The sequence below is a fragment of the Anser anser genome (genome assembly GCF_964211835.1).
Source record: "Anser anser genome assembly, chromosome: 1".
In the NCBI taxonomy this organism is placed as follows: Eukaryota; Metazoa; Chordata; class Aves; order Anseriformes; family Anatidae; genus Anser; species Anser anser.
Genome location: NC_139720.1, coordinates 151718348 through 151740426, shown reverse-complemented (window position 1 = coordinate 151740426; position 22079 = coordinate 151718348). Strand labels below are relative to the sequence as shown.

Sequence of the window (22079 nt, the reverse complement as noted above, 5' to 3'; positions counted from 1 at the left end):
TGTAGATTCAGTACAGAACATAGATATTCAAAAGTGGCCATATGCAATTTCAGTTTGCATATGCAAATTGTGGTCAAAAAGTCATTTCTCAGACAGATCATTTGGATTTTGTTCCTAAAGTATAATAACAAAACATGTTCGTACTGAAATAGTATATAGTTGTGTTAATTTCAAATGTTAATTCCTTCTTTAAGATCTCATCAAAGTAATCATTTGAGTAATTTACAGTGTGTAAAGAAAAAAATATAAAATCAAATATGAACATCCTATAATAACAGAGCCGACAGAATGATTAGTTTGTGAAGTCAAGCATTCATCCTGACCTTCCTAGACACACCATTGACTCTGCCTAAAATTTTCTTTCTCCTTGTGCCAATACACAGTTTCTGCAATGTTGGCAAAAAAAAAAAACAATTTTTACTGAAAAGCAAACCCTTTAGATTTCTCATACCTTATGAAATGGATGTAAATATATGTCCAGTGGCCAACAGCTTTGGGGTATTTAAATCACATTTGCTGCTCAAATTTAAAAAAATTCTAGTGATCTAGCACTCTGCTGACTTCTGGATAGAAAATAACTCTGCCTGAATATGTATTATTCTCAATACTGTGAACAATCACTTAGCTGTTTCTTGCAATTTTGCTTTCACCAAGTTTCTCTACTTTGATTTCCACCTATTTTTCATCCTGACATACATACACACTAATGGTTCTTAATATCCTTTCTAGAAACTGAGTCCTGGTTACATTGCTCTTCAGGTAATAGCTAGGGCTAGGCAGGCAAGGGACCATAAAAATACAATCTTTAATCTTAAGGACTTCCTGTTCAGGAAGGAGTAAGTGCAGACCAAATGGCACCAAGTGAACAATGTGACCTGTGCTGACTTTTAATGTGAATAAACAAGTCTGATTAAGAGTTATTCACTGCTAGATATTCTCAGCAATTCTGAAAGAAAAATAGTAGCTCTGATGAAACTGAAATTTTGGTTGTTTCTACCACTGGCGAATTGGCATGTTGGATTTCCTTTCCTCAGTTAAAGAAACAGATATGTTTGCACGCCACAACACTTGCACCTCATGATCTCTCTCTCTCTCACAGGTACAGACATGCAATCAGCAGCATGTTCCTTTCTATTTCTGTTATTAGCTTTACTCATAGAAGTTGAGCACTGCAGTAGCTACCTTTGGAGGACCCTCCTTTGTAAGATTCTCTTCCACAGTTCACATTGGAAGAATGGAATTTACAGGCTTAAAGCTTTTGAATTCCTGAGCTTTAGCCTTTTTGCTTGGAAACTGGCTGAAGTCAAGCTAGCTCTGGTTCCCCGTGTTCTGTTGAGATGATGGGCACCAAGCTTTAGGCATATCTGAGTATTTTCTTCCTGCATACAGGAATGTACAGGCTTTTTTTTTTTTTTTTTTTTTTTTTTGGTAAACCACCAGTTAAAACATTTGTTTGCTCAGTGTTGAGTTAAAACATCCCGATATAGTTTTGTTATTCACATTGTCTGTTATGTGGGATTTCATGTTTGCTCTACTCATCTCTTTTTAGCTAGTGTCTCCTGACAACTTGGCATATTACAGAAGGATGATGTAGCTTTTTCTTTCTTTTTAATACAGATTGATCAGATTCCCACTCCTACCCTCTCTCCTTTTTTTTTTTTCTTTTTTTTTTTCCCTCTTTATTGTTAGTTACAGTGTTTATCAGTGCAAAGCTTGGAGCAAAGAATTTCTGAGATTCATCTATGCAAGTAAACTCTATGTACTCTAGTATTAGGAGCACTAAATACTGTACAAGACTTAAGTAAAATCTGTGACTGCATTTCACAGGTTTTAAATATTCCCAGGCTTACTAGATACTTTCAGATCCGATTAATATCTCAGTGAGATACAATGATGTTAAAGAAGAAAAGGATGAGAAATGCTTAGCGTAACTTTCAAAATTAGGTTCCCACCACGATTAAGCTATTTTTTTTTCTGTGTGCTTAATCTTAGACAAAACCAGCTTTTTACTAAAATAGACTGTCCTTGTTCAAGTGTCCCTTGATACACTGAAAGCAGCTTCCTTTCAATTTGGGAAAGCCAAATCTACACTTATCAGAAAAAGTAAGGTTCGTGTTTTCCTTTTTTTTTTTTTTTCTTTTTCTTTATATAGATTGCTTGTTGCTGACAAGAGGTAACTACTATAATGCTTCTGATTTGGTAACAAGTATTCACTGGGCAGGAAAGATTTGTTTGAATTTAACAGGATGCACAATAGTTTTAAAACTTTGAAATGAACTTAGTGGGTGAGTTTTATTTTGTATAACCAGAAGAAAACTCTCCCATGAAAATCACTGTCCTGATACTTTAGAGAACCAGGAAACAATTTTCACAGCTCATTCACACAGCCAATGAAATGTGAAATAGGTTCCATGGTTAGGTGAGACTGTGGGATGTTCTCTGTATCTGTGGTTAAAGCAATCCTCTTTCCAGAACATAAGGGTAAGGAGATAAGCAGAGCAAAAAAAAAAAATTTATTAAGACCAATGAATAATAGAGGGAAGATGAAGCCCAATGCTTTATATTCTTGTTTCTATCCAAGAGACATTACTGAACATTTGAACTGATGAACAAAATAGGTGTTTTGTTTCATCTAGACTGGACAAGTTTAATGTAAAATCAGTGGATAAGGATATAGCAAATCAGATTATAACAGGTATCACCTTCTCTATAGGTTGTCAAGGGTGTCACAAAACTAAATCTTCATGCAAAAGCAGAGATAGCTGTCAGTGCTGCTACAGTAAGTGAAAAAAGGAGTTCAGGTAGAAAGATGTATCTCCCCTCCTCCGCAGAATTTCATTGACTTAAATCAGGCAAACTGAACCATGCAAATGCATAGAAGGATCACAGGACGAAAGCTAATTAAATTTTTAAAATAGTCCCCCCACCCCTCGCCCTTATAGTCAACTTGATTGACACTTAATAGTTAATGCCAGTCCATTTGTTTCTTAAGAGTGAAGTTCCCACAGCAAAAAAAATACAGCACAATAGTCTGTGCTGGAGTCTTGCGGGCAAGTGCAGCAAGCATGGAGAAGCTCTGATGAGTCTATTGAAAAAGCAGCTGTTTCTGCCTTCACTTCTGACCTGGTAGTGCACTCCAGTATAGCTGTGTTCAAAACCCTTTCACTCTTTACTCAGTGCTGCTTGCATTCAGTGGGACAGAAGCAAGATCTTTACATTAGTTTTAAACTACTTCAAGAAGCAGATGCTGCAATTACCTTTAAAAGCAATAGCGAGATGGACCCTGAATGGTGGCCTGTTTTTATTATTGCTGTCTGTCCAGGGAGCACTTTTATTGCTAGCAATCAATGTTAGATCTTCAATAGCAGTTGATCATTTTTGCTTCAGGCTTTTGTGTGTCCATATGTCTGTGCATGGAGAATGCAAAGAAGAACAAACTTTACTACTAGATTAGCAGTTCTTGTCTTGCTTTTTAATTTCACATTATGCTCTATTGTGTGCATACTGCAAAATGAGGGAGCAAATGATTAAGCCGTAAAAGATAGTGAAAGTGAAGGAATGTATGTCTCAATCAAAAACCACATCTCTGGGCTCAAAAATTATTAACATGGTAATTATAGAGGGTGTACAGAATTACTGACACAGATGGCTTGGGAAATAATGTATACTTAGCAAAGTATAAAATGTTCCCCAGAAGTTAGCCCAGGGGTGGTACTGATTTCTTCACATGATAAATTTGTAATATACAATTGGTAGAGTTCAAAACGATAGGGTTGGAAAAAGTAGAACAGTTATTAATAAATGCACAACCTTTTTATTTGAGCAATATAACTATTACACACTTTTGTGTTGTCAAGTATTCTCTAACAATATAACACATTCATCTTAAGTGATGATTTATTTTCAAAGACTTCATGGATAAATTTGCCATGCCTATGGCCCATTTGTCTCAGATTCAAACACAGACATTTTGTCTGTTTGCTAGTTTTGAAAATAACAGTGAGCAACTAAAGACTGAAAGATTCAGTCATAACTGATATTACAGACTGAATAAATTCTGCATTAATTGAAATCCATGTAATTTCACTAATTTATATAGGATTTCTTAGATGTACCAAAGACTAGATGTGCTGTACTATAATTAACTCTGTCAATGCTTATTGGTAAGAACCTTGATAAATCTTTGTATTTTAACAGGAAAGGTTAGTAACATTTTATAGACTTTTATTGTAAAAGACTTTTTGTAATTGTCTTTTAATGTAAAAGACAGTCATTTTTTGTTGGGGTATTATGCAAGGTTTTATCTGCTAAAGTAATTTGAACAGTCTATTTATAATCAAAGCTAACATCTCTTTTTTATTCCTCTGGAATTCCAGAAAAAAAATAATTAAAAAACAACAGCAATAACAACAACAACAAATACCTTTTATTCTAGACTTCTATTTTGTGACTCATCTCACAAACCACAACTCATAAAATACCTGCTCTGAAGAACCAATATTATCAGCATCTAAATTTTATTGCTTTCCTCATTTGCTCTCCGCTGCAATCTAAAAGACAAGTGACCTATGCTATAGCAGTGATAAATAAGGAGTAACTAGAATTCTGTGATAGCTTATTTATCAGTGTTGAAACAATAATGTCAAATGGTTATTTGTGGAAATAGATTACATTGCAGTTATTCAAACTGGCCATAGTCATCTTGAGTTACCTGTGACTATGGATGAAGTCTATCTGTAAACAGAAAAAATAAATCTTTCAGGAAATAGCAGTTTGGGGAATTAACTTCTCAGAGAATAGCTTACTGAGGAACAGATGGGATCACCAGAGTTACACACAATAACTTTATATATACACTACGAATTGCAGATAACTATACTCCTTCAGAAGTGCTGCTCTTTGTATTGAAATCTTCAGGTCACCTTATTCAGCTGAAACAGTTGCATGAAAAGTTACTGGGAGCCAGCTTTGAAAATTCAGAGTCTGCAAAACTTTTGGAGGAAAATAGACTTGTGGGGTACATTTCTCCATGCAGAGGTGTAACACGCACTTGTGGCTGAATCAAGGTATCTTTACAAATTACCCACAGTTTCCAAATGCTACTATACGGTAGCTGATTTTGCAGTAAGGAGATAGACACATAATTTGAAAGTGGTCCATGTACTGCGAGTATTTAAAGAAAATGAACCAGAGACACCAGTCTGTACTCTCTCTCAGTGTTCTACAGGGGTCTTGAGTCCATGGGACTAGGCTACTCTGAAAGAAATCCCCCAGGTATATGGAGATGCCTCAGCAACAATGGGTTCAATGTACTGATCTGTTCTTATTTCATCAAATTACTTACTAACAGGCATACTTTTAATCAGCATTAAATCAACATTAAATTTGCCGCACTATGATGTAGTACAATCACTGGAAGAATATGTGAAGAGTGAAGGAACATTATCTAGGGTTTTAATAGTTTGGTGATGAAGTATTGCCTTTGAGTTTGTGGCAGTTGGATTTCCGAATATTTTTCACCTGTAAATTGCAGCCCATTTCAAAGATTTTGAAAAAATTTTTAGGAGCTTGTGCTGAGCAGTAAGCTTTCACTGGTTTATTTGTTTTGAGGAGTACATTTCTCTATTTTGTAGTGAAAGATTAGACTTGGGCTCTCTATCTAAATAACTGCTTGGGAAGGAGAGGAGGTTGGAAGTTGATACAAACTTTTCTCAAAATTTACCTGTTTAAAAAAAAAAAAAAAGAGGAAGCAATTGTTAATAAAGCCATGATTTTCAGTGTTTTGAAAATCTGGTTTGCCAGATAAAACAGTTGCTGAGATGGTAGAAATAGGTGAGGATATACTTTTTAATTAAGTTGTATTTGTTTAATCAGCTAAAAATCTGGTCTGTGTTTTTTTTTTTTTTAATATATATATACTGCTGCAATGTACTGCAGTTGTGTGAGAACAACAAAACAATTGGTTATATAATGTTTCTGTCTTAAAAATCTGTACATCTAGATAAACAGAGAAAGATTTAAAAAATACAAAAAGTGAGCATCTGGATTTTACACCCAACAGAGAACAGGCTGTGGCTTTGCTAAGAAAATGAAATTTCCGTCATAAAAAGGTAATCTCTGAAACTAATAAATAAGATTATTATATATATATATGTTTATCAGAGGTTATTCTCAATGGCATATTAATTTCTCTGTAACATGCAGCTCCACTTCTTTCCTCCTAGAAATGGCAGGGGCAAGACGACCCTTTCCTTTCCTGCAGGCTTTGACTGACAGGGTGCTGCCAAGGAGGGAAAATGATTTTCAAAGTCTGACCTAAGAAAAACCATTTCTTGTGCTCTCACTGGACTTTTGTTGCTTCAGGTGTTACAGGAAAAACAAATCTCTTGACTGCTCTGGTTCTTAATAAGAGAATTATTAAGATCCCCAAGCATAGCTGATACTACTCTTCCAAACAGACCAAGGAACTCCATTCATTTATTGATGCATTCTCCATGAAGGGATTATGTTTCACTTTGAAGGACCTGAGAGCCCTTATTATTTTTGTTTGCAGAAACACTGTGGTGCACATGAAAGAGACACAAAGAAAAAAAGCTTTATTTTTGGTGGGGGAGAGTGGCTGGCAGTTGACTGCCTCTTTTTTTTTTTTTCCTTTTTCATTTGAAAAAGCTTCTTGGATGATTGATTTCTGATTTAGATTACCACATCCTCCCTGTTATTCACTGTTCTCTTTACTGAAATTTTTAGCTGCCTTGTTCAGCTGACATTCAGGATATTGGTAAGGTTAAAGATAATGACTGAGTTGCTTTAGATGCCAGGTAGATCTTCATGTCTACCTTATTTAAAAATAGCCAAGAAAAAGAAAAACTCTCTCATTTAGATTCTATCTTAAAGTCTTATACAACAGTACTCATCATGGTGGAATGACCATGAGTGTTCATGAAGTGTCCTGGGCGTGGGGCAGAGAACCCACAAGCCAGCCATCAGCTATGTCTCTGCTGGCAGATTTGCAACTCCTGGGAGGTGGCAAATTTGGGCAGCCACTGTACTTAGGTCATGTGGCTCTGTCAAGGCTGCTCAGGTCCACAACCCTGTTGGCATGCAAATACTGTATGAAAGCCACTGGAAAAGGGTGAGGAAAGGCTGACAGGGTAGTATGGGATCTGGGAGATCACAGTATATCTCCAGATTAGACCCACTCCACTTTCAGCAAGCCTGGTTAAATTATTAAGCCTGAAAAATTGTCTTTAACATATATTTATAAATATGCCATATTTCTTTTTTTTTTCACCCCATTTGGAAACTAACCAAATAGAATGTTTATGGCCTAATCCCATTTTCTGCACTTAAATCTTGAAAAATCCCAGTTGGCGGCTCCATTTATTTGGGAATGTCAGAAAACCATTATAATAAGGAGGATGTTTTCCATACTAGTACTGCTGAAGTACAGTATTTTGACTCATCTTTCTTATACCTAGATTAAATCATAATTGCTCTTGCATTTTCACTTATCCTGCTTTCCTTCTCAGTGTGAGTCAGCCTTGGACAAACAGTCAATGAGAGCCGAGCAGGATTTAATGTAACTGGTGGACAGCATGTGTAGCACAAGAAATTACATCCCTTCCGCTGTTCCACCTTTGTGTCTCGCATAAAGGGAGCTTTACATTTTTTTTTTCTGCTTACCAGCAAGTGCAATGGCTACTGACAACTGGGAAAGGCCAGGATGCTCCTGCATCCTGATTGTATGTCCTCTTCAGATGTCTCCATAATCTACGTCTGCTCGTGGATAGTTCTGTGGGTACCTCCATGCTTACTTTGTGCATTGGTAGTGAATGGTGTAATTTACTTCTGCATGAAAAACAATTTGCAAAATTGATACACATTTGCATAGTAAAGCAGATACTGACACTTTGATAAGTAAAGGAGACATTCATTTTTTCATTTGTACTAGATCCCCTACTGGAAATATGAGATGTGTAAAACTTGCAGTCTCTGTCACATACCACTAGTGACAAATTAAAACAACAAGTAATAGATTTTCTTTTCCCTAACAGATGAAAATAACTTGACACAGCTTCTAAGTCTTTAGTGAAAAAAAAATAATAACAACAAAAAAAAGTGCACACCACTTTATTAATAATGCAAAATGAAACACATTAAAATATTACTTAGTTTATACTGGGCCTATTTTTTCACATATATTGCATGTTTTAACGGACATAGTTTCATAGATTTTGACAGATTTCTCCTGGGTTTCCAGGATGTAATGCAGGGCCATGTCTTTTACTGTTAAGAGTGTATTTGCATTTAAAGGAAGTCCTTATAGACAACTATTAAGCTAAAGGTTAGAGAAAGAAGTACAAACTTCTGTTTAAGCTATAATAGGACTACAGCAAAGTGGAAGAGGAAAGATATTTTTAGGCTGTGAACTGCTGGCTTTTTTCCTGTGTCGTAATTCCTGCTGCTCAGACCTGATGTTTTAGACTGACAACAAGTTTTGTGTTTTTTTACTCCCAGTTTTAAACTTTTCTGCAAGATAAAGTCAACTTATTCCTGCAGTTATCTATTTTGATAACAATGTAAAGAAAAACAGTAAGATATTGGAACATCGTAACCTCACTGAGATTTCTGAAGATTCTTATAAACAAAAACAGGGGAATTTGTTCTTCTTTGTGCTTCATACTTGTTACAAAGATAAACCCAAAATCACACTGTGCTGCCGTTGCCAGTTTGGAAAGAGTGGAGGTAGATTTGTTTTCATCAGAAAGATAATAAAAATAATGATACTCAACAAAATACTCAACAGAGAGACAAAGTTTATGCACTTCAGTTCATATTCTGCAGGGCAGAGTTTGCCTCAGAAAATGTTTAAAGTTTCCAAATTCTTATTGTCTAGAAATGGAGTTTAAGGTGCTCAGGAAAGCTCTGTCCTTTATATCTTCAAAGGCAATTGTAAAATGAAACTGATTTGAAAGTGCTAAAGTGCTAACTTTCTGCTCAAGATCTTTATTCTCAATGGTAGCAAAAGTCTCAGGGAGATTCAGGGAAAATTACAAAAAACAAACAAACAAACAAAAAACCTATGAAGTGGAACATGTCGTTTATGTAAAAATTTTGATGAAAATTACCAACCTTCTCAGGTAGATATATGGCTCAATCTCATCTTCAAAGCTGTAAAAATCATCTCAGATTCTCTCACACCAATAGTATGAGGCTGATATACACCAGCTGAGAACCTCTCATGGAATATATGTATATAAACTGTAAAATTAGTTTTCCACAGAACAATGTTTAAAACATTTAATAATAAAACACTTTGTGTGAAACATATTCTGACTTTTGATAGATAATATGCTGTGCAGATTAACTTCCATATTGATTAGCACTTAAATGAAGATTTTCATTACTTGGGCAAAAATGAATCCTTTTTTGATTTCTCTCTCTCTTTTCCCAAGGCCAGTTGTGTTCAAACTTTATTTTGCAGAAATAATTCATTTGATTTGGTTGGTATACCATACAGCAGAATTTAACATAGCTATAATTAAAGAAAAACAATTGAATTTTGGGCCCCTACATAACAAACAACTTACATCTAAATGTTCCAACTGATGTAGTTATCCAGCGTTTTGTGTTCACCCAGTATTGATCATTCATTGCATGAAGTTTAACTTCCATGGCTTTAGTTTAGTTTAGTTTTGTTTTACTTAGCCTTAACAGAAAGAAATCATTCACTATGAACTCACAAAATAAAAGGTACTTAAAGGTAGAAAAGCCCTAGAAATTATGACCATGTTAGACTAAGTATATATAGCTTATTATCAATGATATAAACCATATATTCACTATAATAATAAATATAATACAATAAATAATGCTCATATTTTAATAAATATACAAAATATTTTAAAAAGCAGCTATGATTTCTCATATAGTTAATGAAGATATTTTGAATAGAAATATTTATAGGTATATTGCAGGTAATGTTGGAGATAACACTGTCAGGAATTAAGGAATTATTCTGTCTTAGCAACAAATGGATCTAGATATTGAATATGATGGAGACATCCATTCATGAAAGGATATATGGCACATTGCCTTCAGTAGTCACAAACTGTTTCCCTGGCTGTCACCTCTTTTCTTTTGAAATAGTATTAGACCAGCTGATTAAAGTTCTACTGCAATTGTGTCTTCATATAGAGAATTCTGTTTATTATTATGCTGTTTCATGATAAACATGTATAACCACTTTAATGTGTTTCACCTCAAACCCTCTCAAGCAGTTAATCATAGAATCCACTAGGTTGGAAAAGACCATCAGATTAGCAAGTCCAGCCATTAATTATACGAGGTATCTGTGTCCTTCTACTTCTTCATTATTCTCTACCACTCTTCCCTTCTCTGCCCTATTTCCCATACTGAGGAGTTTTTTCCTTCTTCTTCCTCCAGAGCCACTGCATTCCTGTGCCGGTGACAAGCAGCACGCTGAATGGCAGATGTGCACAGCAGCCAACTGCTCTGTCAGGAATGGCCCTCACAGACTGGCCCTGCAAAACGTCAGTTTCCTTTGTGCCTCATAACAAGCAAAGAGATGAGAAACTCTTAGCTGAACCCTCTGGACAGGAGGACTGACTGCTTTCTCTACTTTTGGTCATTAAACTGCCTTTTCCTACCACTTTTCCTCTTGCAAATCCTAGGACAGTTCAACCAACAGATTTGTAAATTCACTCAGTGTTTAATGTCTAACTATTAAATTGCTTTGGGGTCTCACTTTCTGGGATGGAAGAGCCCTTTCCTGGAGGGAAGATCACGCTCACAGAAATCATTTCATTAAGTTGTAAAGATTAGAAACATGCCCCTAGTCTATTTGGTATAGAGTTGAAGAAAGGGTCTCATCTCAGGACCAGCAAGTTAGGTTTGCATTGCACATGGTGATGACAGGATTGCCCCCTGGTGTGCCCTGCTCTGTGTTATGTGCTGTGCCCACTGACTTTGAGAGCCCCTTAAAGAGCAGAATAGTCCTAAAGATAACTTTTGTAATGAAAACTATTGTAATGAGCAAAAACTCTAGCACTATTATTTGTAGTATTTTCATTTAAAATACAACTGCTCTGTTCTATGTAAGCCCTGTAATAAGGCATGATTTTAGATACTGTGTGTCTTAGATGGGCACTCAGAATATTAGTCTCCTGCAGAGGGTTAGTCCTCTTAGGAAGAAAGTCTGATAACTTTTCATACCACAAAACAAAACAAAATAAAACATAAAAATAACTCTCATGATTCTTGTTTAGGACTGGGATGTATCTTCACAAGAAGTCAGGGGCCGGTATTGGTGCAGTGGTGTTGCAGAAAGCAAGGAACACAATCAGAGGAGATTCCTCTATATGTTAAAGCAAGGCTGCAAAAGGAAAACAGTCCTCTTCCTTTCATGCAGAAAACAGTTTCTAAATCAGCTGTGGTCATTATATTTTCACCCTCTTTGCTGCAGTTCTTTTCCTTAGCTGCACATAGGAAAACCAGTCTGGAGGCTTCCTAAATTAGATAGAAGATAGTCTGACCCTATGCATAGAAGATGTGACAGCACAACATAAACTAACAGCCAAGTAATGGATAAGACTCAGAAACAGTAAGTCCCCTCACATTTTGCATTTACAACCAGTACAACACACTGTCAGAAACAAAGAACTGTGTTAAACAGATCACTGGTTTGATCCAGAATCTTCCCAGTAACTTGCAATCCGACTCTAAAATAGTAATATAGTAACATCTGGTCTGGTTAAATTCACCTATTGTTGGCATGGCATTAAACCTGCAATCCTTCCAAATTACTTCCATTATGATGACTTTAAATAAGATTGATAACTAGCATGAGTCGTAAAATAATAAACACTGATTCTAGAAAATATTTTCCAAATATATATCTGATGTATCTTATATAGGTCTGATGAGTATTTCTGTAGGGAAAAGAGAACCAGAAGGCATGGGGAAAAACAAACAAACAAACAAACAAATAAATAAACAAAACACAACAACATCAGCAAAAACACCGTAAGGCAAAAACTGGGAGAATTTGGATGACTTTGGTCAGGAACTTGGACAGGACCAGGTCAACCAGGGCCTAGTGCTGGGAGAATATTTTCCGTCTAGATCAGAAGACCAAAATCATGTGTGATGTGGTGGCAAAATAAGAAAATTCTTTAGAGGTGTACAAAATCTGAGTAATTCTCCCCAAAATTATGAAAAAAATTATTTTACATCAAAAAATTGTTTTTCTTTCCTAACAACTTTATGTCGGTTCTTTTCTCTCTAGCCATTCAGGGGAAAAGCTAGAGCAGGCTGAAGGTGAAACTAAACATTTAAAAATTACAATCTCTATGTTTTTGACTCACAGTGTTTATTATATTTCTATATTTTTCCGTGGTATGCCTGCCCAGAGGAGAAACAGTAATCTGCCTGCTTCATGACAACTGCACTCTAAACATTGCAATGGACCATTTCATTACCAATTGTGTGCACATGGAAGGAAGAGTTCTTTTGTGATGGATCTGAATCTACAGCCTGTCCCTCTCCACATGAATCTGTGATGGGAGGTAGTAAGTGCTGTAGAGTGTGCCTTTGCTGGCCAACACAGGCACAAATAACACAAGCAGCCCCTTAGCCACCCACCTGGCCAACTTAAATGTCTTCTCACAGAAAATATCTTATGAAAGTATTTCTGTGAGAAAAACAAAAAACAAAAAACGGTCAATAGAACTGAGATGAATTTGCTTCCTTTTGAAAGAGTACATAAAAGAAATCCACTCTTGTCCAAATTCAAGAAAAAAATGACTTCTCTCTTGAAGGGTTTATCTATTCATTTGATTGTCTCTTCTAAGTGAGCTGTAATTAGAGCTAGTCCTCTTCTAACCCTTGTGCTAATGAGGCTTTGCTCACTTCTATTAGTGACAGCAGATTGTATTTTAATAAGGATCCCCTGGTATGGCATGGCAGGACCTCCAGATAAGGGGAAGGAAAGCAAAAGGAAATGTAAAGAAGTGGAATCAGCAGGGGGTCCCCTTCTTGCTACAGTGCTCTACAGGAAGGCACTGGCTAACTTTGTCTTAGAACTGTCATTTGTATTAACTTCTAACCCATCACCTTCCCTGGTAGGCTAGCTTTACTCAATGAAGCGGGATAGATCCTTGGCTTGGCCTCTCTATCCCCTATTTCAGTAAACTGAATACAACACAAAAAGTTCACAGGGAAGCATTTAGGGAGATGGTGTTAAGGATAGGGTCAAAAAGAGCTTTTAACTCATCTTAACATTACTGTCTTTTTCCATTTCAACTCTGCCCATCATGGCTTTTGGTTTGCTCAGTCATCCATTGCTAAAAACAAAACAAAACAAATAAAAAAACCCCAAAAAAACAAAACAAAACACAAAAATCTTCCAAATAGAAATTGTATGTGTTTTGTGAATCCACCAATTTGCTCTATACCTGCACACTTTTTTTTTTTTTTTCTGCTGTTTGAATCTTGGTTGGATGAGAAGTCTTTGGCTGATTCAGCCGTAGTATATGCTGATGCAAATTGGGGGTAATTTCTCTGCCATTCAGTAGAGTTAGCAGGTAAAAGAGAATCAAGCCTTTTGTATCTTTTGTGTAACAGTCTTATATCTCAGCCAGAAAAACTCTTTATGATGAAGTCTAGTCTTAGAGATAGTGGAGGCTGTGACAGATAAACAGCTCCCTGTATGCCAGAAGGTATAAAAGCATTTTTTTTTTAAAGTTCCTATCAATGACTTCCCGAAAGCCATAAGCAAAATATATTTCATACTGTTAGTACTTTCAGAGACTACCTTGGGATCTTTCAGACCTCTAGGGACATGATTCTGCTCTGCCTCAAATTACATAGGATTGTTTATTTGTCAATGAAGTGAATGCAAAACTTTACCATTTTCACTCAGTTTGCTACCTTCCTCCCCTTTTATGCACATCTGTAAATATCTTTACCAAAATGTCATGCATCGAGGAATGAAGCCAACGGCTTTGCATGAAATACTGAAATGTACTTAAAGGTGTTATTTTCCCCTTTGAATATCATGGTATACTTGGTCAGCTTCTTTTCTAGGAGGTCATGTGTTACTGGCTATCTTCCTGGAGTAGATGTTGTCTGGTGACAAAGGTGTTCAATAGACAGCATGGCAACTGTTCAGTCCATTATTGATACTGTAGACAATTAGGATTCATAGGGGTATGAGTTTGTTTATGTTAGCTCATACTCTAGTTCACACTCAGATCATTGGCTGTCCATATTGCCTGTGTACTGGCAAGCACATGAGCACAATTTTGATGAAAATTAACTGTCTCCTCTGCTAAAAGAAACTCATTTTGGGAGGGAGTGGAAAGAGAACCGACATTAAAGTTTTGCCTCTACCTTGTGTGGACCCAAGAGGGATAAGACTTCTTTTCAGGTGACATATCACAGGTTTCTAGGTATTCTAGTAAGCTTCATGAGTTCTATAAAATTATACCTGTTTTATCTGTCCTGTCTTTGGCTGTCTCACTACAGAAACCTGTATTCACTTTAGAAACTAGCTCGTTTCTTTCTGGATGATTCTTCTAGGCGTGATTTCAAATGGCTGGGGCAAAGCTGCCTGAGACACCAAGTAATTGGATGATCTTTCTAAATATCACCTGTCTGCTGGGATCAAAGTCTGTTGCAAATTCTGTTCCTTACCATCAGCATGTGTTCTTAATCTTGGATGCTTTTCTGTCCCCGGTTGACTAGCAGATCCACCATCACCTAGCCCTACTGTCCACTGCTGTCCCAGCATAGTGTCCTGTCTTGGGCACCAGCAGAAGCCTTCAAAGAGTAGCAGAAGTCTTAGGGTCATGAGATAAGGTAGACAATCTTAAACTAGAAGTTTTCCAGGGCCACAGATTATATCTTTTATTGGCAAATAAGAACATATTAAAGTACACATTCTGGAGCTTTTGAGCTTTTCCTGTTGTCTGTAGCTAGTTCACATGCAGTCTTTTCCTTTTCCTTGGCTGTGCTAGTTACCTGTTGTGCCTGTTACCTCAAAATGGTGCTGTGTGTTCCATCACTTGGTCTGGCTGCAGGATTGTAAGTCCCATAACAGCACTGTTAGCATGTACCATAGATGTGATGCTGCTACATGCAGTTCTTCTGTCCCTTCTGCCACCTCATTCTCTCTCACTTCATTCTTCAAATCCATTTCTCTAGACACCACTGACTCTATCCTGGAAGACAACCAATCACAACTCTGACCATACCATGGCCATTCTCCCCATACTCAGTTTCTAGAAATAGTAGTTACAAAAGTTACTGTATAGATGGCAAAATCATGAACAGCTGGAGAAGAAGACAGTAAAAAAGAGAAAAAAATGGGGAACTGCCTGTACTACAATCTACATTTTACCCATGGTTGGTATTGAAAATTCCTTTCATGTTTCTGGCATGTGAGCAAATTTGACATGTAAGGTTTTGTTTGTTTTGTTTTATCTATTTGCCTTTCAGTTGCTTCCACTACTGTATGGACACTGGAGTTACAAGTAGTCAGATGCAGTGAAATAACATGGTCACATAATAGCAGTGAATCTATGACAATGTTGCAGCCTTCAATAAGGGCTCGGAATGTCTCAATATTTTTTACATCCTTACCCTTACAGATTTTTTTTTTTTTAACATTGTCGTCATCTTACAGTTGAGGAACAGATAAGGATTTCCAAAATGATTTAGATGTTGGTCTAATGGCAGAACAAAGTTTAACCTCCCATAACTACCTAGTGGAATTATCAGACCTCACTTATCTGGTCAAGTTGGTCACATGAGCATATGTCTATCAAGTAAAAGCGGATAAGTAAGCACCTAAGAAAAAGTCCGAATTAGCTATCTGAGCACAGATTTAAATGGAGGACATAATCAACACTGAAGCAATCGATCAACTATTGATTCAAAAGGTAATTTAGTACATTTACTTCAGTCACATGCAAGAAAAAAGATCTGATGCAATAGCAGATTCAGTGACACCTTGCCTTTTGTTGAAAATTTGGTAGATAAATGAGTTAAAAAGCAAATATATATACATACATACATAAAATTATACAGCTTTAGCAACTGATCTTCTCAACAGGCTAGTAATATGTTCCTACTTCCCTTCCCCCACCCCATTCTACAGGGCTCCTGAACTATGAACTTACTGCTGAAGCTGAAGACATACCAGCCATTTGTCTCTTTGTTATCTGCCTTACAGCATATCTTTGTACTCTGGTGAGTTATTTAAAGAGCTTGATATAGTTCAGTTTACTACCTTTGTGTTTAGAGATCATATCAACATTAATGTCCATGCCTGGTGTCTCATTTACTGATGAGCTGAAAGCACAGTTCAGGCAATTTATTCAGCTGTTCCAGAAAAAGGGAATTTCTATCACTATGAGAAACAGTACAGTCATATTCAGGCTATAGTCCTCGCTCATCATCATCTGTCCTGGTCCCAAAGATGAGGATTCATGAGCTGAGGGGATGAAGACTACCTGCATCATTGGTATATGGGTGTCATAAGAAGGTGTCACTTCTCGCTATATTAGAGAAATTCCTGCCAGTGAGTGTGACATGCTTTTTTCCATAAAGAGAGTGATGTAAACTACAACTCTTTGTTAAGAAAAAATTGTTCCAACTTCTGACAAGAGAAAATGTCCCAACCATTTACACAGAAGCAAGGTCAATACTGATATTTCTTTACTTACATTTCAATACATACTTCAATGCTGGCGTTGTTCTAAATATTATAAAACATCCTCCTTAGATTTTAAGTTCTTAAAATAATTATTTTTATGTTGTAGAAGATGAAATCATACCTTATAATTACCAAGTTTACTTTGACACCTGTGTATTCAAAAGAGATACCAAAGAATATACGTGTCCGTATATGTGATAGTTACTGTCTAACTTGAAAAGAATGTTACTCAAATATATATATTTAGTTCAAGAATAACCAATGTACCATTTATTCTTTTGAATTCCTTTACACTTTTCCAGCTTTCTTAAAAAATCAGATATTTCAGTCTCCATATCTTATGTTGTATGAGTCAGTGAAGTCTCAGTCTTTTATTTTGTACAGGATAAAAAATATTTTTGGAAAATAATACTCTAATGCTTTATTGGAAAAGAACAAAAATCTATTTTTAGACTAATATCTCTTAAACTTTTTCTCAATTAGTGTCACAAATGTAGTTTTGTATTTTGGTCTGTGTAACATGTTCTTTCTGATGATTCTTTAAAGACTTTATAGAATTTAAAGTATTATAGAAGAATCCCTAATAACATGATCATAGGAGATTTTAATTATATCATTTTTAGCCTTTACTTTTACTTTAGAATTCCTCTTCATAGTAACTAATAAATGCTGTAAAATAATATATTTATTTACTACATTTTCATCTGGGTGAATCAATAAAACCTGAATCTGCTAAATGTATAATTTTCAAATTATGAAAAGTTATCATTATATTTTGTATTCAGTTGTAGAAATAACCAAGAAGATTACTGTCGTTGAGTTGAAAATTTGACAAGCAAACCGGAAAGTCCTTACCATCAAAGACTTCTTGCCCTTAGGTCAAAGTTGTGTGCTTTCTTAAGTATGTTTTTTGTAACACTTGTTCTTTTCCAGAAAGAAGAAAAGGTAACAATGAAGATCTTTGAAAAATCATTTATCAGGCTACAAGACCCCTGGCGTGTTGAACAAGGAAGAAATCATGGAGGTAACTTCTGCCCCAATGGATCCCAGATCCAAAATCTTCTTTGCAAACATAGGCTTTCATTTACTACAACTGGATCATAAAGTGACAAGTTTTCCCCTAGAATTTAGCCTAAAGCCTCTTCTGATCAGATTAACTCTGTTGTATTCAGTTGCAGACCTGGATTAACCCCTAAGAAACACTGTATTGTTTCTCTTCATTGCATATATCCCCATGTCTCCTATTATCTCCTCTTTACTTCAGACAAAGTGATACAAAGTTTAATCCATGATAAGCTTTTTTTTTTTTTTTTTTTTTTTTTTTTTTTTAGTTTTGGGTATCTGTTAAGAAGACTTCTTTGACAGTTGTTTCCCCTTTTAATACAAACAGCCCGTCCAAATAGAAAACCTTGTCAATAGAAATTGTTTATCTGAAACACTGAAGGGACAGCAGGAGAAGTGCTATTATTTTATGGGTTGCAGGGACAAAATTGCCAGTGCTAAATCCATTGTCCCTTTTTGTAAGCAAATTGAACTCTTGTAACCAAATTGAAAACATTTATGTATGTATCAAATGCATAGTTCTTGTGATAGACCTACTACTATATTGTATTTTGCAGTGAAAGAAAAACTGTGAAGTTTTTCCAACACAAAAGAACTTTTTAAAATAATTAATTTATTTATTTATTCAGTAAAAGCTTTTCTAAAGCTTTTTCTTAAAAAAATGCTTTGTCAGCAATTGTTTCTGATACAAGTGACAGGAAACCTAAAGAATGCAATTATAAAAGTGGATACTGGAAGGGAAGGGATTGGCGTTACTTATGTACCTGCCTAACTACCTACTTACTAGAAATAATAGACTTAGAAATAATATAACATGGGGCACATTAATGGTTTGGATAACACAGCTGTATTTGGTCAGTGATGATTTATATGAAAATAATATAGGACTTGTTTCATCATTGCTACCAATACATGTTGATGTAATATAACTTAATAGCAAGCCCGGCTCTTTTTCAGCAAACACCTAAGATCCAAGGAAGCTTCACTGGCCTCATCACATGAGTTTTGCTAAGGTCTCTTCAAATAAGTGTTCTTTGTGGGGTAGAGTTAGGGCTAAACAGAGATAATCCTGTCAAGACTTTAAGATGTTTTCAGAAACTCAAATCAGGACACAGTACAGCAGATTATCCCATGGCCTTTCACCTCCAAGGCTAGCACACGTGGTATTGAGAGATGAGACATAGCTTTTAAAAATGTGTACATTAGAAGTTTCTGAACTGACTGGTATTAACTATATTCCCACAAATGTTTCCTGCAGCCTTTGGATGGCAGTGTTATACACCTGGCACAGACTGACTGAATTTCCACAGTCTTTCTGATGCCCTCCGATAACTTCTTAAAAGAGAGACTTATTTTTTCTGTTTAGATTTTTTTTCCCAATAAAAAGTCTTCATATTTTCCTTTAAAACAACAACAACAAGAAACAAACAGAAACTTATTTTTGCTTTCAGGTTTAATTTCCAGAACTGGAAATAAAATGTTTGGGAGCATGGTGAGGCTGTAATCTCCGTTTTTTCAAAACTTTATTTTTGACAAAAAATATTTTGTCAGAGTTTTTTAAACTACCAGTAACTCTTAGTTTGAGTATACTAACAGACTTTATAAAGAGTATCTCTAGAGATCTAGTACAGAAAAATTCTTCTGAAGCTCAAAATGCAAGATAGCAATGTCTCTTGTTCGTGTCATTTCAAGATCTTTATTGTCATTTGATCACTCCTACTATTTCTGTACCACTTACAAAAATTCTGGAAGTAGATGATGCAGATATTTGATTACACAACTTACACAGGGAGGGCTGGGTAAAATTAAAACAAAATACATATTTTGTACCAGAACTGTGAATTCTGTCTTGATTCATCCTCCAGCATAGTGCACTCCCTCAACCAATTCTGTTCAGGGACATCAGAAGACTTTTGGGCCTTCGGTAAGTGTTTGAACATGGAGAACTCTGGCTGTGAAACATATTTCTGCCTGAGCTTTGGAGGGGTCATATTTCCTGAAGAATAATGAATGTAGACTGGACTTATTCAGAAAACAGGGTAGAAACAAGATGAAGTTGTTATCATTGGCAGAGTGGTGGAGAAAAATGAATGATTTCATAAAATGAAAATAGATAAGCATGAAGAGGTAAAATTGTACAAACTTCTGATATTGCAGTGAAACAGTGTCAGTACAGCATAGTGAAAAGAAGAAAAACACATCACACTTCCAGGGTGGAAGCTGATTAGCTGATAAGCTGATCTCAGTTTGCAGGGACTGAGTGGAGAAATAACTACCCTAGGGTCATGGTGCTGTAGACATCAAGGTGTGACATACTGATGGGTTGGACTGCAAATGGCAAAGTGAAAGAAACCATTATAGGGATGCTGAGAAAAAGGATGGGTAACTGAATTTGGATACTATATGTAATCCTTTAAGGTGTGACGTTCTCATTACAAAATGTGTGAAAATCCTCTCCTTCATTGATTTTGTTTGTTTGTCTGTTTGGCAACCATCCCTTCTGTCTCTTTCATGTTAGCTACAAAGGAACTAAATAACCATGCAAATTTATGAAGATGCCTCAAAGGAATGTCTCTACACTGCAGCTTGTATCTCCATGCAGAAATTATAGTACTCCTGTACTTCACTTTTCTTCAAGAGTCATGCTGTTCAGCTTGTTAATAGGGTTTTCCTGAATTGTGCTGTTGCTAATATCAGTTCATGTGTCAAAAGAGAATACATTAAAATTAATAAAAATAAATTTATGAAAAAAAATCCATAAAAGGCTACTAGACCCAAACTTATAGAAACCCTGCTGCACAAAATTCCTAACACTAAGATTACTAGAAATTAAGATGGAATATCAGAGTAAATAATGTATTATCCTAAACACAGTATTATCTATTAGTGGCCATTATGTTAGCTTAGGCCATTGGTTTGATCCAGTCTGGCATCTCTTATTTTCTTAGTCAAAAAGCACATCATTAAATATATATTATAATCCATCCAGCTGGTCTGGTCACTTAGAGAAGTATAGGTATTGACTGAATTTATTTTGTGATAGGTCTCTTTTTACTACAGTCTCTTACTCTTGCTATTGATCACTGTACTTGTAGAATGATTATGTGGAGCTGTAAAATTAACACTGATTTGCTACTAATTACTACTCAGTTATTAAATTGATTTTCCAATGTGTCCAGCACTCTTGACCTGACCTGATACATGTTGATTAGTGCTTAACATGGAATATATACAAGTTACATTGTTTTTACATAATACAGATTTTCAAGATCTTAAAGTTCTTTGGAGACTTATTTTGCTGGACCAGCAGACTAGATTTTCTGTTTGGAAATTAAATTATGTTGTTATTATTAAGCATTTTGTTGGTTTAGTGGCCAGAATGCACCTATTTTACTGTATCAGTCTTTCAGTTACCATGGTAAGTATGGTACACAAACTTTCAAAAACAGCTGTCTGAAAGATATCAGTATTCCTCAGCTTGTTACGAATACCACCAAATATCCACATCTTTCTGAATTTCAACATTCTGAAACATATATCTGGAACAACATTCAAAAATATCCCCTGGGGCTAAAAATACTATTTTGGGAACTGAATGTTCCTATCAGTAAGTCAGTCTACCTAAAATTGGAAGTCCTGTATATGTGAGTTGTAGAGAAGTTATGAAAAAATGTTGGAAACGTATATTCATCCTCCACAGTGAATTAATGCTTTAGAGCACTTCTTCTGAGCCACTGAGAGTACTGAGTTCCCATTGTAGGTTTTGAAGGAGGAACAACTTTAACAAATATTGAATGAAATCATATTTGAAATGAATACATTGTGGAGGCCTTTGAAGATCCTGTGTAAAAGTGTGAAAAACAGTCATAACAGTTACACAGTACAAATTCATATAGAGGTACCAATGACTTTTCTCATTAATCTTATTAAAATATGAAACATATTGCTCATATCAATGGACCTTACCAGTGCAGGTTATTTTTTTACAAGAAGCTTCTCTTAATGATATTTAAAACTATACGGTTTCCAAATGATACTCCTCTAAGCAGTTAAGAATTTGTCTATAAAGTGGAATTTTTCTCCCAATCCAATTGCATTTTTTTTCTCATTTTTATTCCTATTTATGTATAGCTGTCTTTAACCCTTTGTAAATTTCCTAATTATATATTAAAAAAAAAACAGAAACAATATACTTAGCCTTATCTGCTGTTCATCTTGCTTTTCACCCTCTTCCTTCCCTTTCACCCAGAAAAGTGACTTCAGAAAGAAAGCTACAGTT

General features: G+C 35.7%; 1 long non-coding RNA gene across 1 annotated transcript in view; it reads left to right on the top strand.

Moving 5' to 3' along the window:
- The window catches only part of LOC310888175, a 51442-nt gene extending 30888 nt beyond the window's left edge, over positions 1 to 20554 (top strand). The window contains exons 4-8 of the long non-coding RNA XR_014575847.1: positions 10447 to 11623; positions 16181 to 16272; positions 17672 to 17762; positions 19666 to 19724; positions 20319 to 20554. This is a non-coding gene — a long non-coding RNA (uncharacterized lncRNA). The remainder of the gene's footprint in view (positions 1 to 10446; positions 11624 to 16180; positions 16273 to 17671; positions 17763 to 19665; positions 19725 to 20318) is intronic.
- Positions 20555 to 22079: the final 1525 nt, after the last annotated feature.